Below are 9236 nucleotides of genomic sequence, written 5' to 3' on the forward strand. Positions count from 1 at the left end.
ATCGATGCCGACCGACCTAACTTCAAAGGCAAGTGCTTCACTTGTGTGTGGTTGTGGAGTTGGGTCGTGTGTGTATTTATATGCGCTGGAGTTGGGATGCATCTCAGCTGCATGGTGCGTATCTGTGGTCTTGGATGAGCGGGCTGGCATTGGGCACGTCGCTCCTTTGCCGGAACCTTTGGTATCGCCGTTCCTTGTAAAGCTCACGCTAACAACAACACGCGTATGTACGGTTCGAAAACTATCTTGTACAAGGAGATTATACGCCATGCCTACGCACGTACGACAGAAATTCTGCACAAGCTTAGGGCGAGCTCCGTCGAATTCTGATAGTGACAAGCTCACAGAATGTCACTCCGCTCACAGGCTCACAGCATGCGCGTGCGTTATACACCGACGAACTCACTGTCATGCTTACAACATTCATTACATTGGTAGACTTCTGTTATGAAACGGGTAAGAGTAACTCCAACGGACCGACCCAAACGGATGGTGATTTTGTTCGCTATTTATCCCTTTGGGTCGGCCAGACAGACACGAATATCCGCTTTCGTATTTGGGTCGGCGCGTGTGCACAACACTAGCCCGGCCCATTTTTCACGGCGCGAGAAAAAAACATGCATTAATCAAACATTAAAGTCGGCCACGAAGGCCAACGAGAGTCCACGCGTCCACATTTTGTATTAATAAAAGAGAAAAGTATACTTTTCATCCCTTAATTCTTGGCGAAGTCTAGATTTGGTCCCTCAACTTCAAAACCGGATAACTTGCGCCCTTAACTACTGAAACCGGCCAAGATTCATCTCTGGTCACGGTTTTGACCGGTTTTGGTGCTGTCCCAACCCGGTTTTGACCGTGCCGACTCAAATTCGAATACCTTTTCCAAGTCCGTTTAATGTTTTCAAATTCGGGTATTTTTTTCAAATACGTGAACTTTTTAAAAATTTGTGTACTTTTTCCAAGTTCACATACTTTTTTTAAAATCCACGTACTTCTTTAAAGTTCCTGTGGTTTTTTTAAATTCATGTAATTTTTAAAAATTGACATACTTATTCCTATTCACGTATATTTTTTTGGGTTTGAAAATTTTATGTGAAATTGAAAACGTATGCGGATTTGAATATCTTTTACGCGGATTAGAAAAAATGTGTGGATTTGAAAATTTATGTCAACTTGAAACAAGTATGTGAATTTCAAACAAAGTTCATGGATTGGAAAGGAACACGGATTTGAAAAAAATACACGAACTTTAAAAAGTATGCGGATTTGAAACAAGTACGCGAATTTAAAAAACAGACGGATTTGAAAAAGAATACTTGGATTCGATAAAATTACACGAAGTTGAAAAAATACACTGATTTGAGAAAATTACGCAAATTAAAAAAATCATGGATTTGAAAAAGTACACAAATTTCAAAATAGTTCACAGATTTGAAAAAGGTATGTTTATTTTTGAAAAAATTGCACGACCTTGAAAAACTATGTGGATTTGAAAAGAGTATGTGAATTTTAAAAAATTCACGGATATGAAAAAATTACGCGAATTTTAGTCGGCACCGGTCAAAACCGGGGTCAGCCAGCACCAAAACCGGTCAAAATCGAGACCAGGGACAAACCTTGTCCGGTTTCGTTAGTTGGAGGTGCAAGTTGTCCGGTTTTGGAGTTGAGGGACCAAATCTAGACTTCACCAAGAATTGAGGGACGAAAAGTATACTTTTCTCTTAATAAAACTAAAAATAAACTAAACTATGAGGCGGCGCGCTGTCCTAGGCGTCGCCATCGTCATTCTCGGGATCCGTGCAGTCGATGAACGTCGGCACAGGGCCGGCCCAGGAGAACGCCGAGTTCTAGAGGCGTTCATGTCAGGCGCCGGCTGTGCCGGCGCCGGCACGGGCTGTGGCCGCCTGTGCCGCCGCGGCCTGGCGCGCCTCCTCCTCGGCTTGGCGCGCCTCCTCCTCGGCGTCGCGTTGCTCGGCCTCGGCGTCGCGCTTGAGCATCTCGAGGTGCTCGCCGTCGCGGTGCTCCCCGGCCAGCCGGATGTGGCGCCAGTGCTCGAGGTACGCCGCCTCCTGCGCCGGCGTCGCCCCTCCCCCCCAGACCGGCGACGCGCTGACCCACTCACGTACTACTCCCGTCCAGGAGTAGCGCTCGATGGGGGGCGACTCCGGCTCCGGCTCGGCTTTCACAGAGGACAGCGGGGCCACCGGCGGCAGGATGCAGTCGCCCGCTGTGGAGAGGGCCATGGCCTGCGCCATGGCCGCCTCATACGCCGCCTCCTTTTCCTCAGCCGCCGCCTCGTACGCCACCTCCTCTCTCGATAGACCGCCGCAATGGCAGCCTGGTAGGCGGCCTCCGCCGCCTGGTCCTTCTCGCGGACGACGAGCGGGGGCGGTGTGTGACGCCCGGATGATTAAGCTACAGTAAACCCCTGCTAATGGTGCCATGTCATCACATTACTGTTGCTAATCCTTGCTTGATCCAAATATTTGTTCAAACTCAAATTCAAATGAAAATCCAAAACTCAATGTTTTCAAACATGAAAACTAAAATGTTCAAGTAATTCTATAAATTCCCCTGATCATCTTCTTGATGAAACCAACTTCCTTTGACACACCACTTAATCCCTGGGAAAATATAAAGTGGTCCAACATCATATTAAATGACCTTTTCAATTTCTAAAAATGCTTAAACAATTCCTTTGGCCCTGAAACTTTTTAGGCAAAACCAAAATGTTGTGCCTGAACCTTTTGCTAAGTTTCACATTCAACAAAAATCATTTGATGCCTTGTTTCCATCCAAAACAGTAGCTATCCTTTTAATAGAAAATAAAAGAAATAAAATTAGACAAAAACATAGAAGAAAGCCCCCTCCCCCAGTGGGCCTTGGCCCAGCTGGCCACTACACCAGGCCCAACCCACCCCGCTTGTCTTCCTTCCTCTGTTCATCAGGGGATCGTGGCGGGCATCCAGCCGCGCCCTGGCGCGTGCCGACGATCCCCCGGCTACCCAGAGGCATAAGAGCGCCCCCTCGACCCCGCTGGCAACCCTAGACCTCACCTCCTCTCCGCCCCTGCGCCGCTATCCTCCTCTGCCCGCACCGCGCGAGCACCACCGACACTGCGCCTTCCTCGCTGCCGCGGCCACCGTCGTCCTCCCGCCGTTCCAAGGAGTTCGGCGGCCTCCCTACGCTCACCCTCGTCGACCTCGCCCTTGGATCGAGCCGCTGGAGCCCGAACCACGTTGCCTCGGCCTCTTCTTCCTCGGCACCGTCCGCCACTGCCGCCTTCAATCCGGTCAGCTCCGGCTCCGGAAAGTCGTCCCCAAGCCCGCTGCCATCCCCTACGGCTAACCTGTGAGGCCCCCTCCTCTGTTCCCCTCCTCCCTTTCTTCTAGACGCCGTAGGCCGCCGCACATCATCTTGCCAGGAGCTGCGTTCGCCATGATCCCGGCCACGTCCCGCTCATGCCCGCGGCCCCTTTGTCTCGCGCAATTGCGCCCCAGCACGCGCGCGTCCAGCCGCCGAGCCCCGCTCTCGTGCTGTTGCTGCTTGCATCCCTGCATGCTGTTGCCGCTCCCCTGCGTCCACCACCCGTCGCTGCCTAGCTCGCCGGCGCCCTGCTCCTTTGCTCCCGCGCTCGCGCCTTGCCCGGCGGATCTAGGCCCCAGGCCAGGGGGGCCGGGCCCGGGGCATGAGGCCCATTTCCTTTGTATATTGTAGCCCAACACTGTAGCAACTGCTACAGTATACACAGGGGGCCCGGGGCGGCCCACTGGGCTGGATCCGCCCCTGCCTGCGCCTCCCCATCGCTCCTCGGTCTCCCGCCGGCTGAGCCCCGACCCCGCCCGTGCGACCCGGTTGCTCCGTTGTGATCGCCTGCCCGCGCGTCGCCTCGCCGCAGCCGGACGCGCTCGCCCGCTGTTGCGCTGCTTCTGCCTGTGGCCGCCGCCACTAGCTGCTCATACTGCTTCGTTGCTACTAGTGCAGCCCTGCTACAGTAATGTTCAGTTACTGTAGCAGCAGCTAGCTTTCCTATTTTTACATTGACTAACCCACTAGGCAACCCCTAATCGGTGGTTAGACAACTACTAACAGGAGTAAAAATAACATGAGGTGATAGTACACTTGACAAGGCTCAAATGTTTCCATTGGACCAAATTCGTTAGATGCATGGATTAAATCCTACGAAAATCACAAAGTTCAACGTTCTGTTAACTGAAAAACTGAAAAACAGCTTTATTTTCGTAGCTACTTTAGAGCTGTTGATGATCAAGCAAATGAACTCTAATATGGATGAAAGTGCTACTATCTTGTAGATCACAGAAAAATGCTCAAAATCTTTATAAGGCACAAAATCATAGGATGTATAGAACAATAGTTGTAGCGTTTTGAAAACAGCCAAGTAATGTTTAAAACTGGCAAATTCTCAGACTTAGCAGAATTTCAGAGGTTTTTCAAATATTGTTTAACCTTTGAAAAATCATATCAAATAAATCGTAACTCGGATGAAAAAGTTTTATACATGAAAGTTGCTCAGAACGACGAGACGAACCCGAATACGCTAACCACATACCTGTCAGATGCCTCTAACTATCTGAACATGGAACATTCCCCTGTGGTCATCTGTCTGACACAGGTCCAGAACCGGGAATACATTCCCGGTTGAACTTTCCCTTCACCTATATCGTGTAGCCATACGTTTGTCACACCCGGCACAGCATATTGCCACGTTATGCTTTGTGATGCTATGTTTGCTTTACATTTACTGTTTCTTCCCCCTCTTCTCTCCGGTAGACCCCGAGACCGATGCCGCCCCTGTGATCGACTACGTCGACGACGAACCCTCCTTGTCAGAGCAAACAGGCAAGCCCCCCTTTGATCATCCTGATATCGCCCATTCCATTCTCTCATGCTTGCATTAGATTTTGCTACTGTTATTGTTTGCTCCTATTCTGATGCATAGCCTGCTTTTGTAACCTACTTATTGTTACCTTACCTGATTATCCTAAACTGCTTAGTATAGGTTGGTTAGTGATCCATCAGTAACCCTCACATTGTCCTTGTTGCCCCTGCTTCATCATCGACGACTCGATCAACGTGATCGACGACCAAAGCCTGACACCTCAAATCACATCACGCCCCTTTTGTTGCTTGACTCTGCAGAGTTACCATCGAGTGCCGAGGGTGGAACCTCATACATCACTCCTGATGAGATATCTGTAGTGTAGCCATTCGGTCGTGGTCATCGAGGGTGATTTCCTCCTTAACCACTTCTGATACGGCTCTTTCGTGCAACCCCTCAAGTGTGAACCTCGAGGGTGGATCCTCTTACGTTCACCTTGATGATTACATTGAGTGGAATCCGTCGAGGATGACTCCTCAGGTTTTCCCCTTGGTGTTAGACACACGGTTACTATGTTTACTACTAGTAAGCTTGCACGTGCAATGCACGTCTCATTCGAGTTCAAAATTTGAATATGAAAATCTTTAAATTTTGATCCACACATAGCTACTTTTAATTCCACCAATGATTCGTAGCACCTTCCATATACTATGCCAGATTAAATCATGTTAGGATCCAGTACTTTGCAAATTACAAACTTACCTAATGAAAGCCTATATTGAGATTAAACCCATTCACATAAATTTCCCTCCTGATGAGTCAATGCATACCTATTTAATTTCAGGTCTGCATCAAAGGCAACCTACCACACACATATGAGCTCTCAAAATTCTGCATTTCACTGTCATCTATCACATCGCAATATCTGTTCCGCATTTACAGTACAATGTAAACACCATGAAGAAAGAGATAAATGCCAAGGCAACAATTATTTGTATCTTGCATGGCTTGGCTCGTTACAGGCCTACTTCCTTTCAGCTCGAGTTCATGGGTGCTAAGTCAACCAATTCATCAATCAAAACCTGCATTTTCATGTGCTTCCACAAAATGCAGCTCGAGAGATCTCCACGATAGGATGAAACATGGATCGCACAACTGCATTTTTACACAAGGCAAAGGTAAGAAATTATTAAGATGGAACTTAATTAGGCATTTCGAACCAAATCAAACCTAGTGTTGTACATTCTTACTGTCGTCAGAGCAATGAGTATAGTTTCAGAGCTGAACGTTGGTGCAATATTTCACAAATTAAGAGACATCTGATAGAAACTTGATGCATGTTGGTATATACCAAACCCTTTTGGCATATACCACAATAGGTTCTGAATTATATAATTTATTTATTGAATCAAAGTTACACAAGGTATTACCATTGTTTTCGTTTTGGATAAAAATAAAGGACTCCAATAAGAACTGAATTTACCAACTTGTAGTTATCATCGAGTTATCTAAGAACAACCATATTGAAAAAGCCTCACCATATATACAACGCTAGGACAAATATATGCTTGCCTAAACCACAATTCATGTTGCTGCCTAAAATTATGCAATGCATACTTCTATGTTTCGTATTATGTAGACTGGAACTTAGCGGTGATTATTAAGGGCTACCGAAAAAGGAAAAGATAAAAATTAAAAGTATGTATTGAAAATATAAGCGAGCCCTTACTCTACAACCAGGGGGGTACTCAAAGCATTGGCAATAGTTTCGTTACAGGATTTAAAAACTTCAAGATATAATATCAGCATCAATTCTGCCCTGATCTGTAAAAGCATTTGACATCAGCCTACTTGGTCGTACCATTCATTAATCAACTATACATAAGCACCACTACGGAAATTAGATAAGAAATAAGGCTGCAAAAGCAAAACATCTTTTCATCAAGCAATCCTTTCAAGGGAATAGGAGAAGCAAAACAACTGATGCAGTCAATTCGTACGTAGAATTTTTTAATGTATGAACGCATAACTGAACCTTATTGTGTTACCGCCGTATGATGCCAAAAAATTGTAGCTACAGCTAGAAACCATCTGCAAATTTCAGGTTACAAACAAACATCAATTCTGATGCATTTAAAAAACCTTAGACCAAAGACAACCCACTCACAACTTTGGCTCTATGCTTGTGGACTGTGGCAGGCTACCAAGCACTACAACACCTCCTAGCGTCGCGACATGCCTTATCAGATTTTGGTTTGGAGTGAATTTGCTTGCTGGTGCAGTTCTCTGTTGTAATATTCTTCGCCATTGGATGGACAAACACCACCTCGGATTATGATTGATGAAGCGGTCATTTAACACCACAATATCCCAAAGTAGCAGGGATATTCTTAAGCTTATGTACAAGATTTGCAAATAAATTCTATAACCCATCTAGATTGTCTGATAAGAAGTATTGATTACAGATTGCCGGTTGTATATCTCAAACTGAAATCATAAGTTAAATACTTGCGGCAAACTACCTAGAAAGACTCTTACCTCAATAACAATTGCTTCCAAATAAATTACTCTGTTGTTACAGAAACTCGCAGATGGCAACCAGAACGATGTATCAAGGGGGTTTTATGTGTCTAGAAACAATAAATCTCTCTGCAGGCATACAGAGTACATGCCACGAGGTCACCATCCCCTCCCTGCTCCCCTCGCCTACCTCTTTAACCTAATTTCATCGACCTATATAAAGAACTTACAGAAAAGGAGTACCAAACAAACATCTAAGCTCACACTGGAAAAGTGGAAAGCTTGACCCTATCATCCTATGTGATGTGAGGTATAGAGAAAACCAAATCATTAGAGGCAATTGCTCTTTATTACACTACTGTAGACACTAAGTTTCTCTACTTCTTCAGGTTGTAAGTTCTTTCGAAAATACAATTCAATCATAATTCTATTAAATGTAGTAATGTTCAAGATGAAATATCAATTAGAGATGCGCCAATTTCCTCATTCAGAAAGTGATGAAAGGAAGTCATTTTAATTTTGAAGTTACATATCAAAAACTGTCTTGCAAACTTAGCAGGATACATATATTAATACATGTCACATCCTTATTCAAGATAGTAATTGTATAAGAGCATTAAAGGAATGACAATTGTATAGGAGAACATCTAACAATAAAACTTAATGTATTTCTTGATTCAACTTTATGCAAAAGTTAAGGAACCAGTAAGAGCAAAGTCTTGACTTAAGAGAAAAATTAAGTCGATAACATCAGGATTGCACCACTGTTTGAAAAAGGTCACAAGGTTTGCACTTGTAGCATCTCTTCTTCAACTCTGTAGTCTTGACCTTTTAGCTGCAGCCTCTTGTTGTTGGCATTCCTCCCTTCGCTTCTTCCGTTGGGTCTTCATATATGTATCCACAATGCCTTTTTGTCCTCCTTCTCTCCCTACAAGAATATATATCGTCGTGATTTAATTAGAATCATGTGCCATTTGACAAAAAAATTGATTTGCAGTTAACTTATAGCCAACAAATCATCACTTAGCCCAACCAACCACTGCAATCGTACCATAAGCGTAAGAAAAATGAAAATACAGAATATTAGGAAGCCCATCTCGCAGGGTGGTCATTGTTGGTGTCGAGAATAATTGTGTGAATTGCATCGCAGGGAATTAACTCGAGTGAAGTCATAGAGGTCGAGCATAATCCATATCACCCTTCTACAAGATGTGGTGTACGGGTCTGTCAGCACAAGATCAAACCGACCGAGGCAAGTCTACTCAAGGGAAAGGAAACTTGCTGAGCATGAAGCATCAACACAAGGAAGTAGATGTAACTGCTGACTTTTTTACATAGCCGTCATATCAATGATGCAAAATTGACTACCTGATCCCGTAGGTTGAAACGTTCAGCAAGATTTCATTGGTTGTAAGTACCATGATCTGAAAGTTTACAAAATTCAGCAATATTTCACATATTGAAATGGTAGGCTATTCATCTACAAAATTAGCAGAGGAGGATATAGTAGAGGAGTTGCCGACGCGGCATGGAGGTCGGAGTGGTGAGAGCCGGCTGGAACAAAAAAAATAGATCAAACAAGATATACAGTGCACCTAATCTCAAACCATAGAAAAAAGATCAAGCAACTACGGGCTAGAAGTTAAACAAAAAAATTTGATATGTAATCAGTAGTATTTCATCTACTCACTGCAATATTGGGGTGCAAAAGGTTCTTGAGGAGCTGTAATTCTTCCTTGAATTATCTTATATGCGGCTAATTGTAGAAACAGAAGCCACAAATCATCACCTCATATGAAGAAAAATCTCAACAACTAAATTTGTAACCAGATCGGTTGGGGAAGTGGTACTCACTTGGGCTTTCTCCCGGGTCGTG

At 44.7% G+C, this 9236-nt stretch overlaps 1 long non-coding RNA gene across 1 annotated transcript; it reads left to right on the forward strand.

Annotated features, from left to right (window-relative positions):
• Positions 1-3039: 3039 nt before the first annotated feature.
• On the forward strand, positions 3040-9001 carry LOC123150553 (uncharacterized). Its single transcript, XR_006475191.1, has 3 exons — positions 3040-3351; positions 5954-6018; positions 8511-9001. It is a non-coding gene; the product is annotated as an uncharacterized lncRNA (long non-coding RNA).
• The last annotated feature ends 235 nt before the right edge of the window (positions 9002-9236 follow it).

The sequence above is a fragment of the Triticum aestivum genome, chromosome 7A (assembly GCF_018294505.1).
Source record: "Triticum aestivum cultivar Chinese Spring chromosome 7A, IWGSC CS RefSeq v2.1, whole genome shotgun sequence".
In the NCBI taxonomy this organism is placed as follows: domain Eukaryota; kingdom Viridiplantae; phylum Streptophyta; class Magnoliopsida; order Poales; family Poaceae; genus Triticum; species Triticum aestivum.